The sequence below is a fragment of the Macaca fascicularis genome, chromosome 6 (genome assembly GCF_037993035.2).
Source record: "Macaca fascicularis isolate 582-1 chromosome 6, T2T-MFA8v1.1".
In the NCBI taxonomy this organism is placed as follows: Eukaryota; Metazoa; Chordata; class Mammalia; order Primates; family Cercopithecidae; genus Macaca; species Macaca fascicularis.
The window spans coordinates 160,874,262-160,900,068 of record NC_088380.1 but is presented as its reverse complement, the minus strand read 5'-3'; the positions used below and the strand labels follow the sequence as shown (position 1 = coordinate 160,900,068).

The following is a 25,807-nucleotide window of genomic DNA, read 5'->3' as shown; positions in this document are numbered from 1 at the left end:
GGGCTGGATAGCACTGTCCCTTACGGCACAGTCCCTCACAGCTTCCCTTGGCTAGGGGAGGGAGTTTCCCAATCCTGTGCACTTCCTGGGTTAGGCAATGCCCCATCCTGCTTTGGCTCAACCTCCATGAGCTGCACCCACTGTCTAACCAGTCCCAATGAGATGAGCTGGGTACCTCAGTTGGAAATGCAGAAATCACCCACCTTCTATGTTGGTCTTGCTGGGAGCTGCAGACCGGAGCTGTTGCTATTCAGCCATCTTGCCAGATCCCCAGGTGAATGTGCTTGAGTTGTAATCTTTTTCTGGTGGAGGGTGTTGCCTTGCTATTTACGTTGACTGATCAGGGTAGTGGTAGCTGAAGGTTGGGGCAGCTGTGACAATTTCTGAAAACAAGACAATAATGAAGTTCGCTGCATATATCAACTCTTCCTTTCCTGAAATATTTCTCTGTAGCATGTGATACTATTTGACCCTCAGTATAACTTCTTTCAAAATTGGAGACAATCCTCTCAAACCCTGCCACTGCTTTACCAACTACTTTTATGTACTATCCTAAATCCTTTACTGTTATTTCAGCAATGTTCATAGGATCTTCACCAGGAGTAAATTGTAACTAAAGAAACCACTTTCCTTGCTCATCCATAGGAAGTAACTTCACACTTGTTCAAGTTTTCTTATGAGATTGCAGCAATTCAGTCACATCTTTAGATTCCACTTCTAATTCTAGTTTTCTTACTGTTTCTACCAATCTGTAGTTACTTCCTCCAATGAAGACTTGAACCCCTCAAAGTCATCCATGAGGGTTGAAATCAACTTCTTCCAAACTCTTATTAATGTTATTTTAACCTCCTCCAATGATTCATAAATATTCATTTTTGGTTTTGTTTTTTATTGAGACAGAGTCTTGCTCTGTTGCCCAGGCTGGAGTGCAGTGGTGTAATCTTGGCTCACAGCAACCTCCACCTCCTGGGTTCAAGTGATTCTTGTGCCTCCGCCTCCCAAGTAGCTGAGATTACAGACATGCACCACCAAGTCTGGCTAATTTTGGTATTTTTAGTAGAGACAGGGTTTTGCCATGTTGGCCAGGCTGGTCTCAAACTCCTGTGATCCACCCACCTTGGCCTCCCAAAGTTCTTGGATTACAGGTGTGAGCCACTGTGTCCAGCCTGTTTGTTTGTTTTTTTAGAGACTTGGTCTCACTATGTTGCCCAGGCTAGAGTGCAGTGGCTATTCACAGGTGTGATCATAATGTACTACACTCTTGAACTCCTGGGCTCAAATGATCCTCCTGCCTCAGCCTTCTGAGTAGTTGGGACTATAGGCATGTACCACTGCACCCAGCACAATTATCCTTAATGGCATTTAGAATGATGAATTGTTTCCTGAAGATTTTCAACTTGCTTTGCCGAGATCCATCAGAGGAATCACTACCTATGGCTGCTATAGCCTTATAAAATGTATTTCTTAAATAATAAGACTTGAAAGTCAAAATTATTCCTTGATCTATGGGTTGTAGAATGGATGTTAGGAGGCATTAAAAAAACATTAATCTCTTTATACATCTCCATCAAAGCTCTTGGGTTACCAAGTGCATTGTCAATGAGCAGTAATATTTTAAAATGAATCTTTTTTTTCCGAGTAAGTCTGAACAGTGGGTTTAAAATATTCAGCAAAACATGCTGTAAACAGATGAAATGTCATCAGGGCCTTGTTGTTCCATTTATAGAGCAAAGGTAAAGTAGATTTAGCATCATTGTTAAGGGCCCTAACATTTTTGGAATGGCAAATAAGCATTGGCTTTAACTTCAAGTCACCAGTTGCATTAGCTCCTAACAAGAGTCCACTTGTCCTTTGCAGCTTTGAAGCCAGGCATCGACTTCTCCTCTCTCACTATAAAAGTCCTATGTCATCTTCTTCCAATTTAAGGCTGTTTCATCTGCATTGAAAAGCTGTTGAGTGTAGCCACCTTCATCAATTATCCTAGCCAGATCTTCTGGATAATTTGCTGCAGCTTCTATTAACAGCACTTGCTGCTTTACCTTGTACTTTTATGTTATGGAGATGACTTCTTTCTTTAAATCCCATGAACTGATTGCTCCGGATTAGGCTTTGGCTTAAGAGAATGCTGTGGCTGGTTTGATCTTCTATCCAGACTACTCAAACACGCTCCATATCAGCAATAAGGATGTTTTGCTTTCTTATCATTTGTGTATTCACTAGAGTAGCACTTTTAATTTCCTTCAAGATTTTTTCCTTTGCATTCACAACTTGGCTACCTATTTGGTGCAAGAGGCCTATCTTTTGGCCCATCTTGGCTTTCGACATGCCATCCACATTAAGCTTAATTATTTTTAGCTTTAGATTTAGATGTACAACTCTTTCTTTCACTTGATCATTTAGAGGCCATTGTAGGGTGATTAATTGGCCTAATTTCAATGTTGTTGTCTTTCAGAGAATGGAAAGGCTGGAGGAAAGGGAGAGACATAGGGGAATGGCTGGTGGGTGGAGCTGTCAGAACACAAATGACATTTATTCATTAAGTTTGCCATCTCATGTGGTTGTGGCTTGTGGTGCCCCCAAACAATTTACAATAGTGACCTCAAAGATCACCAATCACAGATCACCATAACAAATATGATAATAATGAAAAATTTTGAAATACTATGAACATTACCAAAATGTGACACAGAGACATGAATGAGCATACTGTTGGAAAAATGGCACCAATAGACTTGCTTGATATAGGTTTGCCACAAACCTTCAATTTGTAAAAAACAGTATCTGTGAAGTTCAATGAAGTGGAGAGCAATAAAACGAGGTATGCCTGCACCTGCTGTCTCCTTCAGACCAGGCATGCACTCTGCAGTCTCCCCGCAACCTCTCATTTCTGTCGCCTGCTTGGGCCCTGAAGGCATTCGAGTCCGTGTTTTCTCTCCTTAAAACCACCGGAAAAGGAAGGAATACAATCCCTGGACCTGGGACATAGTGGGTGATCAGCAAATATTTGTGGAATGAATAAATCCCCACTTGCCAATCGGGTTCTGAGAGTCTCACTGACTTAGCAAAGGTCACATGAGCAGTGGGTGGCAGAGAAAGGGATGCAAAGAGGCTCTGCCTGGCTGCACAGCCTCGGGAAGGCGTTTGACAGCAGTCCAAGTGCTGGCCCACATGTCCTTTCTTACCTATTAGCTGGTTAATGGCCGCAGACTTGGTCTCCAGCCCTTAACTATCTTGCTGCTCTCAGTTGGAACATTAGTAACCGCCCCATTAACACAGGCTCTCGGGAAGGAGGCCTTGGGCCTTGGGGAATAAATGAGCCCTGAGTGACTTTACAGCTCCATAGAGTCAGGTTTGAGTCTCTTTTCCTTTTTATTTCTCTTTCCACATAGCTCCCCTAGGCCTCATCTAATCTGCTGACAGCTAGCACAGGGGAGCACTATGAGAAGGCAGAGTGAGGGTTGCCCTAAGCGAGGTGGGGGCCCTGCACCCATGACCCAGGGGCGCTTTACAAGACCGCAGAGCGCATGCCTGGCCTGAAGGAGGCAGCAGGTGCAGGCATACCGCGTTTCATTGCTCTCCGCTTCATTGAACTTCACAGACACTGTGTTTTTTACAAATTGAAGTTTTGTGGCAAACCTGTATGGAGCAAGTCTACTGGTGCCTCTTTAGGGGGAAGAGCAGGGTCTCCAGGTTTCCTAGACCTCTCATTCTCCCAGGATTGAGGTGCTTCATTGCCTTAAAAAAGAATAGCTAATTGTTTTTTCATTCAACAAACAAGTATTGAGCATCTCCTCCAAGCTAGTAGTGAGGGCTGGGGAGAATTCAATAGACATGTTCCTGTATTCTAGTAGGAGAAGCAGAAAAGAGTCTGCAAGAAAAATGCTCTCTCACAGAAGAAAAGTGCTGTGGGAAGGCCGGGTGGGAGGACCTGACTAATGCAGGGATGGGCAGCAAGGGCTCCCCTGGTGATGCGGCTTTTGGCTTAGACCTAAATGATGAGCAGGAGGTGGCTAGGGAAGAGGGGGTTGGAACAGCATCCCCCAGGGAGAGGAAATGCAATGTGAGAAGACCCGGAGGCAGATGTGAGGAGCTGAAAGTGGCTTAGTGGGCTGGAGCACAGAGAGGAGGTGGCAAAGGAGAAGGCAGGAAGGCAATGCAGGGGCCTGGTCAAGCATCTAACAGCTGAATTGCCGCGAGCACTTACTATTTGCTGTATTAAACATTTTCTCTGTGTAAAAGAATGTTGGGGAACCTCATTCTTTACCCTGCGATACAGGTACCTAGTTCCAGGACAGAGGATCAAGAAGTGCTGCTTTCACCCTCTTCTGATGAGGACTGCCAGCAATAGCGTCCAGAAACATTCCCCAGGGAAAACTGGAAGGCAGAAGAATGAATCCTATCACCCTGGCCAGCCCCTAAATTCTTCTTTTGGTTTGCCACTGAAAACTAAGCCAGATGTGGGCACGGTGGCGCACACACGGTGCTAGGACAGGAGGATTGTTTGAGGCCAGGAGTTCCAGGCCTCACGCTTATAAAATAGTCACTGCACTCCAGCCTGGGTGGAGGTGGGGAGAAGAAAAGGAAAACTAAGAAGAAAAGCAGAATTGTGGCCAGGAATCAGCAGTGTTTCTGGTAAATTTCCTTCCATCTCCCTCCCTGAACCCCATATCCTTCCCTCCAGCGAGTCAGAGGGTGAGGCTGTGTGGAAGGGCTTCCAGGGAATCTCTCCTGCAGTTTGAGGGATCCTGCAAGAAGGGGAGACTGACAAGTCACTCTCAGCTGAACATTTGCTGAGCGGTGTAACCTGTAGGCCCAGTCTATGCTGTCATGGGAACCGAGTGTGGTGAGCGAGCTCATTATGTGGGCCCCCTGCTGTGGGTGTGGGTGCCCTCCTCAGCATGGGTCCCCTGGGGTTTGGGAGTAAACATGGAGACTGATGCTAGGAAGGGAGGGCAGCTGGAGCTTCCTGGGCCGGCGGGTGAAGAGGGAGCTGGCGCATGGTACATGCCTGAGGACCCAAAACCCTGAGTGGTCAGGGGTTTCTGCAGCTCCCGGTGAAGGAGACTGGGGGCTTCCAAAAGAGGCTGCAGTGGGCCAAGGAAGGCTCAGTGCACCCTGAGAAGAGAGGGACGAATGTGGGCTACCTCTCTCTGGATGGTCCTCAGAGCTGCTATTAAACTAAGTCAAATGCTGCCCTAAGAAAAAGTAGACACACCACCAATACAAAGACCACCACAGCAGCAGAGGCTACCAGCACCATGTGGAAAGACACGGACCCTTTTCTACCACTGGTCAGATGTGTGACACATCCGCTGCCTGCCCTGGATACTGGATGCCAGAGGAGGAAGGAGAGACCTAGAACAGAGATGGGAGAATGTAGACATTGCTTTGAGGTGCTAGGGAGGAGGTGGGTGAATGAGCAGGCCAAGCGCCTTCCCCACTTCTGGACCTTTTTCTTGAGTCATGGGTCCAACCCACACTAGGAAGAGGGAAGAAATGAGGTTTAAATTAAGCAGGAGTTTTACATTAGACTGGACTTTTCATGGTCAGAATATTTTGGTACCTGCTGAAATCATCATTACCACATGGGTAAGGTAGTGGATTTGGCTGAGTACAACTAGAAGTAAAAATAAAGGGGAAAAGGAGGCATTGCCTGTCGATGGCTTAATAAATCAGTTACCTGTTCATTGAATCCCCAAAAGATTCAATCACTGAATCCTCAAAAGAATCATATAAGGTAGGTACTGTGACAATCCCAGTTTTAGAGATGAGGGAACCAAGGATCCAGAGGTTGCAGAATTTAACCAAAACCACATAGCTAGTGAGTAGCTGAGCTAGGATTTTATCTTACACTCTTGGACTCCAAAACTAAATCACTGAACAGCAGCACTTCCTCAGAGGGGACTCTTAGCTGCTGCCCCATGCAAGCATCGCCTCTCTCAGCTACCCTCTGAGTGAATCCAGTGGTGGGAAACTTACCATCTGCCCAGACATCTTATTCCATTTTCAGACGGCTGTTGAAATAATCACTACTTACGTTTTCATAGGGCCTTGTAGTTACCACATATGACACTCATTCAGTAAATATTTATGGGGCACCTACTCCTGTGCTGAGGGCTGTGCAAGGTGTCAGATCTCCCGCCCACTCTGAGGGCTCTGGAGGCAATTCTTTCATTTTTCTTCTGTGTATGAAGAAAGGGAGGCACAAAGAGATTGATGACTTGCCTAAGGTCACACAGAGCCAGGACCACCACCAGCACCACCAACACCAACTATTTCTTGGAGGTTTAGCATGTACCAAGAACGGTGCTAAGTGCCCTACACAGTCGTGTGGGGCTTGAGAACTCCCGTTCAGTGCTCCTTCCTCTGCCCCAGCTGACTTTCCCACACTTTCATTTCTGATCCCCACTTTTCTGCATGGAGCTTCTGGCCAGAGGATTGGGTAGTGGGGAGCCTGGGAGTGGTATGAGTCTTGGAGAGAGGCAGATAATTTGGCTTCCTTCCCTAGCCTCGGCTCATCACACCTGCTGCTGTATGAGAAGGCACTGACAGCTCCAAGAATGAGCCCTTGATTAACATTTCATCCTCTATAAATAAGTGAGTTAAGACACTCTGCATAAACAGCTCCACCGCTTCCTCTGTGCCCATTAGTGTTCCCCTCGCCTTGGCACTGGTCTCGGGCTTTACCTCTTCAAACTGTCAGCCAGACTCTGTCAAACTCCTTAGCTTGGCAGTGGGTCCCCTGGCCCTCTGGTCTAGCTGAGCTGTCTTCTCTCTGGACTTACCAGTTGCCTATACAACTGGTAGCCAGTTTACCCGAGAAGGCATGGATTCAAATCCCAGCTCTGCTACTTTTGGCTTTGTCACCATAGATAAGTTACTTAACTTCTCTGCCATGTAGAATAGGGATGATAAAAATAGTCTATATCCAGAAGCTTACATCCTGGTTGGGAAGACAGACACCAAACAAGGTTAAGCAGTCATGTACATGAGACTTTCCGTCAGTGATGAGTAACGTGATTGAGACTGATTGAGGGTGGTCAAAATGGGCTCCTCTGAGGAGGTGATACTTCAGTTAAGACACTAACCATGTGAAACAGCTGGTCTAAAGAGGATGTAAGAGCGGCTGGCTCCAGGCAGAGAAAGAACAGGGAGTGAGTAGGAACAGGGAGCCAGACTCTGGGTCAGCTCTCTGGAGAGGGCCTGGCAGGGGAAGGAACTCATTCAAGGGTCCCTGATGCTAGGAGATGGGTGAGAAGATTGTCCAGGCCTCTCACAAGGAGCATATTGAGGGGAGATGGTGTCCTAGAGGTTGGGTTGGCATTAATAAGTGGTTAAATTGAAGAATGGGGAGGACAGACTGGGGCACACTGATGTTGTCAAGAGGCCCATAAGCAAGTTTCCAGGGGCTGGGCCGTGGCAGCACCTTCCACTGAGGAGTGGAGAGAAGGTGGCAGATTCTACCTTCCTCTCTCCAGGTCCCCCATCCTCTCTCCCCTTTCCTAAGTTTAGCCACTTATACAATGGTGTGCTGATAAGTGTTTAACAACTGGCTTTCCAAGCAAATACAAAAGGCACTGATTTATAGCTATTGCCAATTGTTGTGGTGTAAACATTCCCACCATGGCCAGTTTTAAGCTGCCAATGTAATGTCTGTGATGGAGGAGTTGAGAGAGATGTGCACAGTGAGATCTGAGTAGCTGGTGCAGGCTGGCTCCAGCGCACCATTGCATTTACACCTGAGTAATAATGTATACCATTTATACACTGAGTACGAATGAAGCACTCACTATGTAACCACAACAGTTGCCAGCACTTCATACCTGCTAACCCCCAACAACCCTATGAGGTAGAAGCTCGTAATATCCCCATTACACAGAAACACAGTCTTACAGGTTCAACAACTTGCTAAGGTCATGCAAGTAGGAAATGATGGAGCCGAGATGAAACTCAGAGGGTCCGATTCCAGAGCCTGTGCTCTTCGGATGAATTTATTTTTTTATTTTGATTTTTTACAGTTTAAAACTTTTTAATTATAGTATAACTTGTGTAAAGTGAATGAAATCTAAGTGTACAGCTCAATGAATTTTTACATATATATACTTCCTTGTAACCAAATGAAGTTATAGAACATTTTAAGCCCCCAGCTGGCTCCTGTGACACTCTTCCCCAGTGTCTCCCCTGTGACACTCTTCCTACAGAGGTGACCACCATTCTAATTTTTATCAGCATAGATTCATTTTGCCTGTGCTTGGATTTTGATGTAGACGGAATCATTTGGTACATAATCTCCTGCATCTCACTTCTTTCTCTCCAATGGTGTGTCTGTGAGATTCTTCCATGTCATTGCATGTATTAGAAGTTTGTTCTTTTGCACTGTCATATGGTATCCCACATTGTGTGAAATCACTATGAAATATTTATCTATTCTCCTGCGGATGAATGTTGGGGTAATTTCCACAGAGCACGCTCATAATCACTAGGATATACTGTCACTCAGGTAGGGGTGGGATACCCTGAGTCTTCTGAGAGATTTGCATCCTTAGCATGTGGGTGAATGGTATCACTGAATGTATTAGTTTCTGATTGCCACTGTAACAAATTACTGCACACTCTGTAGCTTAAAACAACACAAATGTGTCATCCTACAGCTCTGGAAGTCGGAAGTCTAAAATGGGTCAGCAGGGCTACAACCCTTCTGGAAGTTCTAGGGGAAAAAATCTCTTTCCTTGTCTATTCTAGATTCTGGAGGCCTCCTGCATCACTCCAACCTCCACTTCTGTCATCACATCTTCTCTTATTCTGACACCTCTACTTTCCTGTTATCAGAACCTTGTGATTACATTGGGACTATCCAGACAATCCAGGACAATCTCCCCATCTCAAGATCCTTAATCATATCTGCAAAGTCCTTTTTGCCATATAAGGTAACATATTCACAAGTGATGGGAAATATTAATAGACCATGGACGGCTTTGGGGGATCATTATTCTGCCCATCACACTAGATATACTTAGCCCTATCTACTAAGTAAGGAATCTTGATGTAATGAACAGAGCCCTGGGGTGGGAATCAGGAGCCTGGTGTTTCAGGGTGGACTCTGCGTTGAGTCACAGTGTGACCTAGGGTGATCCCTCACCTCTCTGGGCTTTGGATAGATATAAAATGAAAAGCTGGACCAGATGATCCATCCCAAATGTGCCTTCCAACCTCCACTTTATACGATTCTACAGACAAGCTTTAGGCTTGGAGTTCTACCCAGCCACACTTTTTTTTTTTTAACTGCATGTGCTCATGTCTTTCCATCCCCAGGGAAAAGGGAGTGTGCCCCCTGAGAAGACCAGAGAGACTTACAGCATGTCACCCCCTTCCTCTCCCTTTCTCTTCCTTTCCATCATATGGCCTCTGGACCTTTCATCCAGAATGTCTTTGAAAGCTTGGTATGGCTTTTCCAGTTACACCAGGTCATACCCTCCCACTTTCAATCTCCCTTTAAGTAGAAGTTTAAAAACCCAATTTGAAAAAAAAAAAAAAAAAGAGAAATGATTGCCCACATCATTTCTAGGGCTGGGCTGATCAAGTAGCTCCCTCAGGAGGCAGAGTGCAAAGCTCTTGGGAAGAAATAACAGAGATGCCCTGATTACTCAGTTCTGATATGAGCACACCTGTTCTTTCATTTGCGTTTGAGGGCTGTTCAAGCCAAGGACTCCCAATAGCTATTGAAAAGAGAAAGTGGGAAACCAAATTGTTTTCTTTTTTTTCCCCAAACTGGAAGGCTGCTTTGTTGGAAAGTGAACCAGCAGCTTGTTGGGTCTCCATATTTTCCAGGAGCCAAGCAGTTGATCTTTCCAAGCTGAAATCTTGTGGCTGATCACCTCCTCCACCCATGCTTTCATTGATATAATCATTTATTAGCATCCACTTATTCAGAATTATTCAGCACATGCTAGTCAGTGCATGTGTTTGAAGTCAGATACTCATTCGATAAATGCTTTTTAGGCATCTATTATATATTGGGTGCTGTGCCCGGCACTGGGGACAAAATAATAAGCAAAACAGACAAGGGGCCTTGCCTCATGGAGCTTGTACTGATGGAGGAGATATATGGTAATCACATAATACCACAAAACATGGAATTACAGACTGTGGTAAATGCCATGAAGGAGAAACCAGTGAAGCTGTGAGAGCTTATTACAAGAGGGCATGACATGGTTTAGGGGTTGGGAAGAGTCTGCCTTGGGGAAAACCTTTTGAGTCAAGATCTGAAGATCTGAAAGCATAATTAACTGGGTGAAGAACGGCATGTGATGCTACCAGGGAAACTGCTCAGGGAAAGGCCCCAAGGCAGAAGGAAGGTGAAAATGTTGAGGGCTTTGAAGAAATGCAGATAGCGAGTGAGAAGGGTGGGGAAGGAACACATAATGGGAAGTTTTGAATTTATTTTAGTTTATTATTTTTTCTGAGACAAAATCTTGCTCTGTCATCCAGGCCGGAGTAAGTTATACAACCACGGCTCACTGCAGCCTTGACCTTCCAGCCTCAGGTAATCCTCCCACCTCAGTCTCCTAAGTAGCTGTGACTACAGCTGTATGCCACCATGCCTGGCTAATTTTTAATTTTTTTTAGAGATGGGGTCTCCCTATGTTGCCCAGGCTGGTCTCAAATTCCTGTGCTCAAGCGATCCTCCCACCTTGGACTCCCAGCATGCTGGGCATGAGCCCAGGCATAAGCCACTGTGCCCTGCCTGAATTTCCTAATTCTGCAATAAAGTCTGTGAACAAGTTAACTTTCAGTGTTCTCATCCATAAAATGGGTACAATGATGCCTTCCTTGAAGCGTGGCAGGAGAACTTACTAAGATAAAGTATGCAAAGTGCTTAGACCCGAACCTGGTCTATGACAGTCTTTGAATAAATGGTAGCAATTAGTTTATGACCGTGTGTAAGGTGCGCTGTTGCTGAGACGTGGGGAGGATAGATGAATCAGATTGGATCCATGCCTTTGAGCAGCTTCTAATACAATCAGCGAAATCAGCAATAGCTAGTCCATCAGTGTGCTATTAGAGTTTGTCTGTTGAGAGTATGGTGGGAGTCAGGCTCAGAGGAGGGAGTTCTGATCCTGTGGGGAGTCAGGAAAGACTGCTTGGAGGAAAAGGCATCTGACTCACACAATAAACCTGAAGCATGCATGCAAAGCAAGGAACATCTTCCTTCCTTTCCTTCCTGCAGGAAACCAGGGAGCTTCTTCGCCTTGCTGGGAGCATCTGGGAAGCAGAGAGAGAAACATCTGTGTTCCCTGCCCTCCTGTCGAAGTGCAGGAACTCAGAGGTGTCACTTCTCTTATTAGTCCAGCTGTGAGCATTTTTTAGACCAGCTGTCCTCTCATCCCTGAACCCCTGAGGAATGAGGCACAGAGCCTCCAAACAATATCATTAAAATGCTTCCCAGGAAGAGACTGAAGCCCAGCAGGTGAGAAGCTGACAGCAGCACTGAGCCATGCCGGTGGAGACAGAGGCTGAGGCTGAGGCGGGAAGTGCTTCCTATCTGGCTCGGCACCCACTGGTGAACCAACCTTGAACATGTCCCCTCACCTCTGGGCCTTGGTTTTCTCACCTGTAAAATGAAGATTGGCCTAGATGACCTCGGATGATATTTGTTCCCCTGACATTCCATGTTTTTAAAAGGAAACTATGAAATGGCTACACTACCCCCTTGCTAAGACTTTGGGGACCATTTTTTTCTGATAGCCTATAGAAGAAAATGGAATGGAAGCAATTCCTCAGGTAATTCTGGCTCCCCCCAAAACCTCTTTATATGCAAAATCTAACAGTTGCAAGCTCAGTTTGATCGGGAGCCTAGACTATACCTGACTAGCTAATTCACTTCACTTCCTCTTCCTAAATATAACCCTTGTGTTGATATTTCTAAGAAATATGTGATCATGGGCAAGTCATTTAACCTTTCCAAGTCTCTCCTTCTTAAAATGAAGACATTCAACTAAATTGTCTTTTTGCGGCCCCTTTGGCTCTCATTTTCTTTGCTCCTGTTTATTCAAGGCTTTGATCCTTGTGCAGCTTACTTATCTCCAGGAACAAGTGAGATATGGAAAAAGCAACCCAGGTGGGCTACTGTCTCCCTAAATCTCCTGTCGTGATTTGAATAAAATCACGTGTTTAATGGTGCCTTTCATAGACCAGCAGAATAGCAAAGTACTTTATAAGCACAGGCTTTGAGGCAGGCAGCCTGGGATCACATCTGGTCTCTACCACTTACTAGCTGTGTGGTCTTGAACAAGTACCAATCAATGTGAAGTACGTGTAAGTTTCCTTGTCTGTAAAATGGGAATTAGGATGGCCTATTGCTGTCCTAATGAGAGTTAACTGCATATCGCTTAGAGTTGTTAGGAAGATTAAATATGTAATGTTTTCCAGGAAATTTCTATCTACTGTAAGAGAAAACATATTTTTCTGATAAATATGCAACTGACCCTTGGTTAGGGATATAGGCAGTGGTAGGGATTGTAGCCAAGTAGAGAGTGTATATTCCCTCCAAATAGGGTGGCTTACTCCACAACTATAACATTGGAGGTCCCAGTGTTGCCAGGTCTGATTTTTTTCACAGGAAACCTGGATTTTTATGTGAAAGTGCCTTAGTTTTATACATTGGCTTGTTTTTCTTTTTTAATACTATGCAGGATAAATTAAAACACAGCTGTGGCCAGGATGTGGCCTGCAGTTTGCCAGTTTGTAACCTTTAATAAGTGCCCAATGAGTGCTAGGAAAAACCCTGGTCATCCAATTTAGCTCTCTCAACAACTCCATTTTACAGATATGGAAACTGAGACCGAGGCTAAGAGAGGTGAGATGACTTCCCCCATGTTACATGGCTGGATTATATTAGAGCCAGGATTTTACCTCAGGTCTTTGGACTCCCAGTCTGGTGCTCTTTTTGCTAAGCTACAGGAATCCTTCTGGAAGATCACAGCCTTGACGCTAAGCTGCCTGGAACTGTCTAGAAGCCTTGTGGGAACTCAGGGACTGGAGACACAGCTCTCCTCACCTCTTTTCCACATATTTGCCTACAGTGAGGAAAGAAAAAGACCCTCTCACATTGTTCTATATTGTTTTATACTCAGTACCTGTTTTAAGAAAAAAACAAGGAAGTAAAACCAAAGACATGCAGCCCGGCACCAGGCCGGAAACCAGGCCTGGGCCTGCCTGGCCTAAACCCGGTAGTTAAAAATCAACTCATAACTTAGAAACCGATGTTATTCACAGATTCCAGACATTGTATAGAAGAACATAGTGAAACTCCCTGCCCTGTTCTGTTCCTCTCTGACCACCGGTGCATGCAGCCCCTGTCACGTACCCCCTGCTTGCTTAAATCAATCACAGCCCTTTCATGTGAAATTTTTAGTGTTGTGAGCCCTTAAAAGGGACAGAAATTGTGCACTTGGGGAGCTTGGATTTTAAGGCAGTAGCTTGCTGATGCTCCCAGCTGAATAAAGCCCTTCCTTCTACAACTCGGTGTCTGGGAGGTTTTGTCTGCGGCTCGTCCTGCTACAACAGTACGTGCAGACAACAGTGGTTCGAGGTCATCCACAGACCCTCAACCTATGTGCCTACATGTAACACCTGCAGCTCAACAGTGGCTCAGGACAGAGTGTCGGGGGGGGTGAAGCGGGCTGGTGATTCAGAGCTTCCAGGCACCAGAACTGTCTCAGCAGTTCCTCTCGCCCCATGCCTGCCAGCTTTGCGCACTTTCCCTGAGTTAGAATCACGAAATGTCTTTTAGTTGCAAAGCATCATAAAAGGATACAGGACAAAATAATCCTCAATACAATATAATTATAACATATAATCTCCTTTGCATTTAAACACTTGAGCTTTAGCACATTTTAAGCCAAAAATGGGTGGTTGTTTATTTTTAACAAAACAAGATTAGCAAATGAAAATACACTATCATTCTTATTAGGAAGAGCTGAGCATCACTGGGCTGGGGAACTCCTCTGGGGAGCCTGATACGTCTTTCAAAATCTCGCATTGGGCCCCAATTCTCAACCTTCATTTCCTTCACTTTAAATTCTAGTGCAAACCAGCCCAGCCCTCCTGTCAGCATTTCCCGGCTCTGACAAGCTCTCTGCCCATCAGGAACTCCTCTCTGCTCCATTCTAAGAACCTCGTTAGGGGTGACTAGGATGTGTAACGCTGGCAAATCGCTTCTGAAAACACGTTTCCCACTTTGGCAGGAGATGGAACAGGGACTGTCCTGCTGGGGGAATGGCATGGCTTATCAGCTTTAGCCTCTACTCCATGTTCTTTACTGGGGTTTTCGTAATTTATTTTCCCTCCATTGCTTCCTCTCAAAGGTATTTGCATTTAAACAAGAGTTTGCTCCCCCGCTGATTATTTTCCCCTTCTTTGATTTCATTGCTAAGGCAGTCAGAGTTGCTGGCATGTTGATGGCTGGATGGGCTCCATGGCAACAGCCAAGGAGTTGAATGGTGTGAACTTCACCTCCTTCCTTTTGCAGATACTATTGGCAGAGTAGGCACATTTAGGAGAAATTTCAAGGAAGTGAAAACGGAACTATTTGTCACCTCTGGGCTTCCTGGGCTTGTTTCGGAAACCTCTGGCTGGATTGAAATTCCTCAGAGAGGAGAAATCCCTGTGAGTGATGTTTCAAAGCCAGATGCACATGGTTCTTCTATCTGGGGAGAATGGTACAAGGAACAGGAAGAACAAGGTTCTAGGGTCGGTGCTGTCACCAACCAGTGGCATGACCTTGAGCAGACAGGTGATCTCTGGTTAACTTGGGTGCTTTGCACACTGCTGAATGAGCTCCCTGAGGGTCTTGGCTCACCTTGCATTCTAGCAGAGGAGTTCAGCATACTAAACATACAAGCTTTGTCGTCAAAGCTGGTCCCAAACCCAGGTGCATTATATATAAGGTTTGTGACTTCAGACAAACAACTTGATTGTTTTAAGCTGTGGCTTCCCCCAGAGGGTAAAATGGGGCTGTGGCAGATGGAATTGTTCACAGTTCTTCAAACCTTCTATCTTCCATGTGATTATGCAGTGCATACATGTGCACAGAAGTAGATTTTCTTATCCAACAGATGTTGGACTTGGCCATGTGACTTGCTTGGGCCAATGGAATGTTATCAACTTGGTACGAGCAGAGGCCGTAGTGTGCTTCCAAGGTTTGGTTTGGTTTTTACAGCCTATGATCCACCATTGAAAGAACAAGTACTTTATAGTGTCCGGTCAAAGGAGAAAGAGGACACACATGGAAGATGTGATGACTAGAACCCAATCATCAGCTTGGAGATCACCTATGGCTTGAACCTGAGCCCTTCCCAAACTAGCCTGCAGATGCATGAACTAGAAAATGAAATGCTTTTTATCGTAAGCCACTCCGTTTTGGGGGTAGTTTGTTGTGCAGTATTGTTGTGGCCATACCTGACTAATATACAGAAGCTACAATAGTGAGGATTAAAAGAAAATATGCAGGCTGGGCATGGTGGCTCACACCTGTAATCATAGCACTATGGGAGGTTGAGGTGGGAGGATCACTTGAGGTCAGGAGTTCAAGACCAGCCTGGGCAACATAGTGAGACCCCATCTCTAAAAAAGATTTAAAAATTAGCTGGGCACGGTGGCATGCCTGTAATCCCAGCTACTTGGGAGTCTGAGGTGGGAAGATCACTGAATTCAAGGTTTTAGTGAGCTATGATTGTGCCTCTGCACTCTAGCCTGGGCAAGAGAGCAAGCTCCTGTCTCTGAAAAAAAAAAAAAAAAAAGAATAAAAAAGAGAATATGCATGTTACTCAGATGTTGGCTGTCTCCATATGCCACTGCTTTGTTCAGTCTGAATCAGCTCCAAAGCAGGATTTTGTAGTTGATCAACTCTCTCTGCCCCCAACGCCCCTCAAGTATAGTACATGACCTTAACAAGCAATATAAATTTTATTACAGATTTTACTGAGGAGACAGAGACAGTTTATACCATGCTGTGCACAGCAACTTACATCAACTTCTTTATACACATCTCTGTTTCCCTTCAAAGACTATCCTGGACTACCATAGAGTTATTACTCTCTATCTGTTGACAAGCCCCATGCTCCCTCTGAGACCCTCCTCGTCACTCTCTGCATTCTCACAGGAAGTTAGCTTTAGCTTGCCCCCTCCAAGCTTGTGTCCTATGTCCATCACTTAATGTCTTGAGGTACAGTACACCCAAGTCCCACAGCAAACGAGACTTCAGTTGTCCAGATCCATCCCATGAAATGGTGTAGCAGGTAGCAGACATTATTCTTGCCTGAAGACCTCATGCAGCCTACAGATGGTCTGGACAGAAATGCCAAGTGTTGACTCTGTTGGGTGATGGAGGGGAGTTGGTCGATAAGTACCTGATATGGTTTGGCTGTGTCCCCACCCAAATCTCATCTTGAATTGTTGCTCCCATAAACCCCACATGTCGTGGGAGAGACCCTGTGGGAGGTAATTGAATCACGGGGGCAGGTTTTCCCATGCTGTTCTCGTGATAGGGAATAAGTCTTACAAGATCTGATGGTTTTATAAAGGGTAGTTCCCCTGCACATGCTCTCTTGCCTGCCACCATGTAAGATGTGCCTTTGCTCCTTCTTTGCCTTCCACCACAATTGTGAGGCCTCCCCAGCCATGTGAAACTGTGAGTCTATTAAACCTCTTTTACTTTATAAACAACCCAGTCTCAGGTATTTCTTCATAACAGTATGAAAATGGACTAATATAGTACCTTAGCTTCCTTTTCCTTGGGTGGGGCAACTCTGAGGCATGTTCTACACTATGTAGAACCAGAAGATTTGAACTCCAGGTACTCACAGCAGTCACCCTCTCACCATCTAAAAACAAACAAACAGTATTGGTAATATACCCAATACTGGCTCCTTTCCCTTTCCTGTCTTTCTTAAGCCACTCCCTTACCATGTCTTCTCCAGATCACCTCCCAAGTAAACTACATGCATCTCGATCTTGGTCTCAGAGTCTTCTTTTGGAGGAACTCAACCTCAGACAGATGGTGTGTGTGTATAAGTGTGTATGCACAGTTACATGTGTGAACGCATATAAGTGTGTAGATGATATTAAGAGTAAGTAGTTACTTTTCTCGCTATAAATACTGGTTCCCTCCTTACTTAATGTGGTGTCAGGCAGACAGTTAGCATTTGATACTTACTTGGTAGCCATGATGATCATGATGGTGATAACTTTGGTGAGGGTGAATCTCTATGTACTTGGCATGGTCCCCCAGGAGTCTTCTCCATATACTCTTCTTGCTTGTTGCTTGAACATCTGAACTCATGGGTACCTTGTTCACTTGTACCACTCTCTACTTGCCCCCAAGCCCCATTCTCCTTATGAAACCCTCCTCATTGCTCTCTGTATTCTCAGATACAGGAAGTTAGTTGCAGCCTCTGGTCTGGCTTTAGTAGTAATAATAACCCATAACTTCTAAAGAATATTTTAGAGTTTATAAAATGAGTTGATACTCATTCATTCACTCACTCATTTATGCAACTATTATGTTTCAAACGCCTACCACACGCCAGGCATTGACCGAGGTGCTGGAAGAACAGCAGAGACCAACACTGGCAAGGTCTGTACCCTCATGGAACTTAGGTTCTAGTGGTGGAGAGGCACACAACTTAGCAGCAAATTAATTTAATTAATATTCTAAATAAGTATTTAAAAATACATATCTTTGGGAGGCCGAGGTGGGCAGATCACTTGAGGTCAGGAGTTCGAGACCAGCCTGGCCAACATGGCAGAACCCCATCTCTACTAAAAATACAAAAATTAGTCAGGCATGGTGGCAGTAATCTGTAATCCCAGCTACTTGGGAGGCTGAGGCAGGAGATACACTTGAACCTGGGAGGCGGATGTTGCAGTCAGCTAAGACTGTGCCACTCCACTCCAGCCTGGGCGACAGAGTGAGACTCTGTCTAAAAACAAACAAACAGGCAAACAAACAAACACACAGATCTTACAAACAAACAATTAAGCAAGAGCTTAGACCATGGTAACTGCTACACAGAAAACAGAACGGGACAGTCTGATAGGGAGCGTCTGGGGAGTACTTTTTAGGTGGGAGATCAGGCCAGCAACTGCAGAGAGAACAAGTAGCCAGAAGTTCAGGTATTTAGAGGATGGAAATTATACATTTCACCCTTTTTTATTTTAAATTTTTTTTTTTTCTTTTTTTTTTTTGAGACGGAGTCTCACGCTGTTGCCCAGGCTGGAGTGCAGTGGCGCGATCTCGGCTCACTGCAAGCTCCGCCTCCCGGGTTCCCGCCATTCTCCTGCCTCAGCCTCCTGAGTAGCTGGGACTACAGGCGCCCGCAACCGCGCCCGGCTAATTTTTTTTTGTATTTTTAGTAGAGACGGGGTTTCACTGTGGTCTCGATCTCCTGACCTTGTGATCCGCCCGCCTCGGCCTCCCAAAGTGCTGGGATTACAGGCTTGAGCCACCGCGCCTGGCCTATTTTAATTTTTTAAAGACAGAGTCTCGCTTTGTTGCCCAGGCTGGAGTGCAGTGGTGTGATCACGGCTCACTGCAGCCTTGAACTCCCAGGCACAATTGATCTTCCCACTTCAGCCTGCTGGGCAGCTGGGACTACAGGCGATGCTACCACACCCAGCTATTTTTTTTAATTTTTTTATTTTTTGTAGCAACGGGGTTTTACCATGTTGTTCATGCTAGTCTTGAACTCCTGCGCTCAAGTGATTCTCCTGCCTCAGCCTTTCAAAGTGCTGGGACTACAAGTGTGAGCCACCATGCCTGGCTTCTCATCTTGGAATCTTAAAACAACTTTGGGTACTTATTCTTCTTTCTTTCAGGCCATATATATATATATATATTTTATAATAAGGAGGCTGTGGCTCAGAGAAATCTGGTAATTTTCCCTGCGTCACAGAATATGGAACTGTCACAATTGTTTGGAGGTTACCCAGATGGCGTTGCACAGAAGATCTCAGATGAAAACATTAGGAATACAGATGATCCCTCTGTTCACCCCAAACCCCAGCCCCCAGTGTTGGGGATATGATCAGCTCTAAGCCAAGTGTCACTGATGACTTTTCTCTCCCTGCTCAGTGTTGCTGGCCAAGACACACAGCAGGAGGAAGGCAGCTCTCACCAGTCTTTCCACGACAGAGCCAGCTGGGTGCCTAGGGCAATAGACTGATTCACAGCAGTGGCCAAAGATGCCAGCTGCCACCTTGCAGTCTTTGGATGATGCAGTGATTCAGGGAAGTGCCATTGCTAACTCATTTACACTTTTGTGCTGCATGTGGCAGCACAGAACCGCAGCAAGGGTGCAGAGGTGGGTTTCCACTTCCAGACACTGTCGATGATGGGCAGTGGGCTGGGACGGCTCACTCCTGCCTGCAGTCAAGCAGGTGTGCCCTCCTAGTTCTCAGGTTCTGAGCCTGGAATTCCATAGCTACAACTTTTCTGAGTTTACCACCACTCAGGCAACTAACCAGTGATGCCTACTGTCTAAAGTTTTCCCTTATGTGGAAACAGAGGCATGGAGCAGGCAATGACTTGTTCATAGTCACTGTAATTATGAGCACCAGCTTGAACTCAGGAACTCTTATAAATTTCTGTTTTCAACCAAGTGTTGTGTCTGCTACGCGTCAGGCACTGTGCTAGGTGCTGAAAAGCTCACTTCTACTGAGGAAGATAGGAACATAAATGGTGATGAGCATTGCGTTAGAAGTGATGCCACAGGAATAGTGCGGGGCCTCTCCAGGGGGATTGCAAGGTAGGGAGACCGCAGTTCTCCAGTGGTAGAAAGGACAGACAGGGTGGATGGGGTCCTGAAAGTCTGATGCAAAGACTTTTGTTTGAGCTGTTCACTGCTCTTTCCAATAAGATATAGTACAGTCTTCCATTTATTTAAGCCCATTTTATTTAAAATATTCACTTATTTTAATTTTTAGCTTCAATTTTAAATTTGAATATTTAATCATGAAAAAAAGAAAAGCATTACCATCAACTTGTGTGAGCTGTATCAGGTCTCAAAATGTATCCATGTCTCAATTTCTTCAAGAAGACTGAATGAGTTTAAATATATAAAGTACTTAGAACAGGATCCTGCACTATGCTATGGTTCTTGCCTTCTCTCTCAGAGGACATCAGTAGGTGGAAATTGGGTGTGAATGAGCAACTGCAGCAATTCATGCACCTGCAGGCTCTAAATCCTGCCCCTGGGGGCTGCAGGTGCCACCTCTGGCCTCAGTGAGCTGAAGTCATGGATGAAGCCTACACCACAATAAACTCTGCAGTGCTATTGTGAGGATCACTGTGGGATATCATTTCAGTGTATGATCATGGTGCTTATTGTTTTGCTCTTTTTTTTTTTTTTTTTTTTTTTGAGACAGAGTCTTGCTCTGTTGCCCAGGCTGGAGTGCAGTGGTGTGATCTTGGCTCACTGCAACCTCCGCCTCCCGGGTTCAAGCGATTCTCCTGCCTCAGCCTCCCGAGTAGCTGGGACTATAGGCATGTACCACCATGCCCAGCTAATTTTAGTAGAGATGGGGTTTCACCATATTGGTCAGGCTGGTCTTGAACTCCTGACCTCAAGTGATCCATCTGCCTTGGCCTCCCAAAGTGCTGGGATTACAGGCGTGAGCCACCACGCCCAGCCTTTTTTTTTTTTTGGACAGGGTCTTACTCTGTCACTCAGGTGGGAGTGCAGTGCAATGATGGCTCACTGCAGCCTCGATCTCCCGAGCTCAAGCAATCCTCCCACCTTAGCGTCTGAGAAGCTGGGACTACAGGTGCATGCCATCATGCCCAGCTTATTTTTGTATTTTCTGTAGAGACGGGGTTCCACCATGTTGCCCAGCTGACCTTGAACTCCTGGGCTTAAGTAATTTTCCTGTCTTGGTCTCCCAAAGTGCTGGGACTATAGGCATGAGCCACTGCACCCAGCCTTATTGTTTCTCAAAAGACAAACATGTGGCCTCTGGGTCTGTTGCTTGCTGCAGGTCAGCATTTATTTCATTTGCTAAAACACACATACAAATAAACTAACAAAAAGCCCACAGAGCAAAGCATTCCTACTGAGAGACAAGATACACATTTAGGCAAACAAGAGGACAAAAATGATCTATCTCAGTCATGTCCAGAACCTGCTGGGCTTGTGACTGGGCTTGGAGAGGTTCTATACAAAGAAATGACACTTTGAAATGGTGCTTGGGCCCTTAGTGTTTGCTTGGAAGCTTGCAGAACAAACTGCTTCCTAGCATCTGATGGGAGGAGCTGGCAAAGGCTATGATAGGTCCACTGTGAGTGGAGGTTTGGATTTCAGAACAGAGCAGTAGATGGGAACTATTATTCTCTATATTTATTTATATATACATATATGTAATTATATATCATTTATTTACATTTATTTATAAATATCTGTGTGTGTGTGTGTGTGTGTGTGTGTGTGTGTGTATATTTTTTTTTTTTCTCCTCACCTGCATGGAAAAATATTATTCCCAAAGAGGGTCTAGCACATTAAAAACCCATCAAGAAACATCTCGGACCAATAGTCAGCTGGTCCCAGGTGTTGGAGTGGACACACACACACTGTCAAGGCAAACAAATGGCATTTGCCTGGTGCTCAGGATACAGAGTGTCTCCAAGTCCTCCCAGTGTTGGGGAGGCAGGAGGAAGCTCAGGATCTGGCACATGCCAAGGAAAAGATGACTTTCAAACCCAGTTTGGTGCCCGCTGGAGCAGAGTAGATTCTGCAGCTGCTCTGTCTCTGTGCTTTTAAGGATGTGGTTGTCCCTTCCTTTCCCTGAGATTATGTCTTTTAAAGAAGGCCATCTGCCAAAAGCTACCCTTTAAAACCCTGCCCAAAGTTTGTTAATCGAATCACACCATTTCTCAAAAACCTTCAACAGTTCCCCAATGTATAGGGATAGAAGTCCAAATCCTAAGCTCGGCACCCCTAGTCTTCCCTAATATGCCTTAAACCCCGCCGCTCCTCTACTCCATTTTTCAACCATAGCATGGAAACTCACCAGTATACAAATAAGCCTGTATTTACCACTTCTGGGGCTTTGCGGATACTGTCTCTTCTGCCTGAAGGCCGTCTTTTCTCTTCCTTTATCCTAACCTTGTCATTTATATGACAAGATTTTATTTGACTGGCAGGTCTATTATATGCTAGACATTATTCTAGTGCTATTTGAAATGACCATAGTCATTGATTGCAGACAGGGCCACAAATTCTTCACTTCCCTGAATCCATGGCCCCTTGACATGGTCTCCAGTTCTGACTCGGGTTTAGTCATGTGATTTGCTTTGGCCAGTGAGATGTTGGCAAATACAATGCAAACAGAGGTCTGAAAAGGGCTTAAATTCTTTTTTCTTGGAAATCTTCTGTCACTGTGTGAAAAAGTCTGGACTAGCCTGCTGGAGGCTGAACAACCTATGAAACAGAGACAATCTATCCCAGCTAAGGGCCCTAGACCAATCAGTCCCAAGTTGACCTGGCATCTGTTCACAGATGCATGCCAACCACAGAATCCTGTGCTAAATAAATGGTTGTTATTTTAAGTTACACATTTTGGGTGATTTGTTGAATACGGTAGATAAATAATGCAGCCACCAATTGTTTTTTACCAATTTAACACCTCTTACTCTTCTGTTGGTAATAGCAAATCAACGAACACCTTCCTCTGTTCTCATCTATGCTATATGCTTCTAGCAAAGTTGATTCGAACTGCTGCCTCTGACTCTAGAGATGGCCAATCAGTGTATCCCTGGCCACCAGAATGGGCACATGATTCAAGCTGGTTCAGCGAGACTAAGTCTAGAATTTTTATTGTGATTCTTGGAATAATGACGCCCTTTTTCTACCGAGATGGCTTGGCTAGGAGAATATAAGCCTCAAGAAGCTGGTAGTAATCTTGCCACTGTGAGGGGAGAACCTGCCTTAGAATGAAGCTAACCACAGAAGAGAGAAGAACTGAGAGACACAGAGTGAGCCCAGTAGACATCACGTGACTCTGAATCAGCCTGTGCCTGCAGTTCCATCGCTCCTTGGGGCTTTTACTTACACAGGATGACAACAACAACAACCACTCCTATATTTCTGCTTAGCCAGCATGAATGGAATCTGTCATTTACAACCAAAAGTTTCTGATGGATACACTACTCGAATGCTACCTTTTCCAAGAAACTACCTTGTCTCCTAGCAAGAATGGGGGTTCATGCAGATTTTTGCATGTGCTCAAGAACACTAATTTCAAATCAGAGATGCCTGAGTTCAAATCCTGGGTTTGCCATTTGCTAGCTGTGGATACCAGGCAAGCAACTTAATATCACCAAGCCCGGATCAAATGGCTACTTTACTATTAGACACACACAGGATTGTTGTGAAGGTTACATGAAGCAACTGTATGTGTAAATCACTTAGTACACATTTAGCAATTGCTATTATTGTGAAAAAAAATTATTCCTTACTCCCTGATGGCAAGAATAGTGGCTTAAATAGTCCTTCATTCCTTGTCATTTTTTTTTTCTGAATTCAATGTATTACATAAGACTTTAAATACAGCAGAGGAACAACTTTTTATACGGGGGTTCCTTGGGAAGGATAATAAGTTATATGTCCTTTCATCAGAACAACCCTGATCACTTTCTTCCTGGTTATCAATCAGTCCAAGGTTGGAAAATGGTTGATTTGGAGAAGGTATCAGGTTGTAATCTCAATTACCTAGTATAATTTTCTGGTCTTCTTTGGAACCCACTGGGAACATAAAATATTACCTCTGTTAGTAGTATAGCATGGTCCCAGAGCAGAAGCCTGATAAAGCCAAATGTGCACTAGTGATACACATGTGACTGTGGGAAGAACTCAGCTGCTTGTAAGCATGGTGGCTATAATGGACATCGGTTTTTGTTGTCTGCTTGTCTCCCTTCCTCCTTCTTTTGAAGCTGCCAGTCAAATTTCATGCAGAAATCACTCTGCTCCATCTCTCAACCAGTGCGATATTGGAGCGGTGGGCTTTCCTCCAGCTCCAGCTATGGGTCCTTGAATCAGGCATGGCCTGATTCACAAGTCAGTGCTTGTCCCACCTCACTGACCCCAGGCCAGTAGTTGTAAGTCCTGGGACTTTTGTTGGAATCATTAAGGCAAAGATCTCTCTTTCCATTGTGGTTGCTAGGCTAGATGGATGAGGTCAAGAGTCTGTGGTCCCCGTCTTGCAACCAAGAGCAAGAGCCTATGTTGGTGTGTGTGTATATACAGGGCCAGGGAGAGAGGGGAAGAAGTAGTGGAGATGGCAACACAGAGGAAAGCCAAGGCAAGAGATGGACTGACAGGACATGTTTTAGTTCCTCTATCCAGCCATACCTGAAGACCAACTTACCCCTAGACTTTTGAGTTACTTGAGCTAATGTATTCTCTTTTTTCATTTAAGCCAGTCAAAATTGGGTTCTGTCATGGAAAGAATCCTAAACAACCTCTCTGAGCCTCAGTTTTGTCTTCAGCTAAATGGAGTTTAATACCACCACTCCTACACATACAAGATGTTGAACACAATGCTGGCACATAGTAGTAACTGTCCTCCTTCCTCTGAGCTCTGGGAGCAAAGGTGACTATGCCCCTCTTTTATACATGCAGCAGCTCATCCTTTGTTGGCCAGATGACTAAAAATTGTTCAGAGGCTGACAGAAGGGCCAGCAGCCTTCTTTCCCTGATGCAAATAGCATCATTTCTTCTGGGTAGACGGAAGAGCTCAGCGGAATGTGTATTTGTCCCTGAGCTCTGGTTTTTGATTGCCACCTGGATGTGCCCAACAGGTAGCCTGCTGTGTTCTACATACCACAGCCAGATGATAAACCTTTGATTTTTGTTCTTCTCTGATTCTTGAGAATAATGGGGTTCGTAATGAATTGCATCCCCAAGAATAGCTGTAATTGTAACAATGCTGCAGAAAGGGAGCTGGCAAATCAGCCAGTCCTGTGAAATGCACCTACTTGGTTCCAATCACTCTCTTTGGAATGAGTACCATCCTTATTTGTTTTTTTCTATCCCAAATTTCTAATAAGCAGTGGGCTTTCTGTGGGAAGTGGAGAATAAAAACCAGACGTAGGGGAGGTTTTATTCTCAGTTTGAGTGCTTTATTCTCTTGTATGTGCAATTTCCCTAGGAATTTGGTCACAGGGAAAGTAGATTTCTGCAACCCTTCTTGCTGCCACCAACCCTATTTCATGTCAAGGAATTGACACCTCCCTTACCTGGAGATGCAGAATCATTTGCATGCTGTCCAAGGTGCTGATAAGTGGCACTCTTATGGACATCACCAGGGAGGCAGCTCGGCTCAGCTCGGCTCAGCTCAAAGGCTGTGCTAGGCACAGTCAGGGAGAGGTATGGCTAGCATTCCAGGCTGCAGGGTTGGTAGGAGGGAGAAGCTCCTGGGCACTCTGAGTCGTTTCTTGTCAGTATGTCTTGTTGGAAGGCCATATTCATCTTGGCTCTCTCTCTCAGACCCTGGGATCCACACAGATCCAAATAATGAGCAGTCCAGAGTCAGGATGGTAAATATGATATCCTAATACTCAACTGGAATGGCAGGTAAACATAAGCAGAATTAGTACCAATTATATTTAGTAGTTGCCACTATAGCTCGTGTATTATGTGTCAGGCACTGTGTGAAGTATGCTGTATCATTTTCTCATGTAATCTTTATGACAACCCAGTAAGTTAGGTACAATTATTGTCCCTATATTTTAGTCAAAAAAACTCCTGGAACTTAA

General features: G+C 45.0%; 1 long non-coding RNA gene across 2 annotated transcripts; it reads right to left on the bottom strand.

Moving 5' to 3' along the window:
• Positions 1-15,950: 15,950 nt before the first annotated feature.
• On the bottom strand, positions 15,951-25,541 carry LOC135971459 (uncharacterized). Of its 2 annotated transcripts, none has more exons than XR_012414307.1 (3): positions 25,289-25,541; positions 16,778-16,883; positions 15,951-16,373 (listed from the first exon to the last, which is right to left on the bottom strand). It is a non-coding gene; the product is annotated as an uncharacterized lncRNA (long non-coding RNA). The 2 variants fall into 2 exon arrangements; XR_012414306.1 differs by lacking the exon at positions 25,289-25,541 and adding an exon at positions 17,216-17,981.
• Positions 25,542-25,807: the final 266 nt, after the last annotated feature.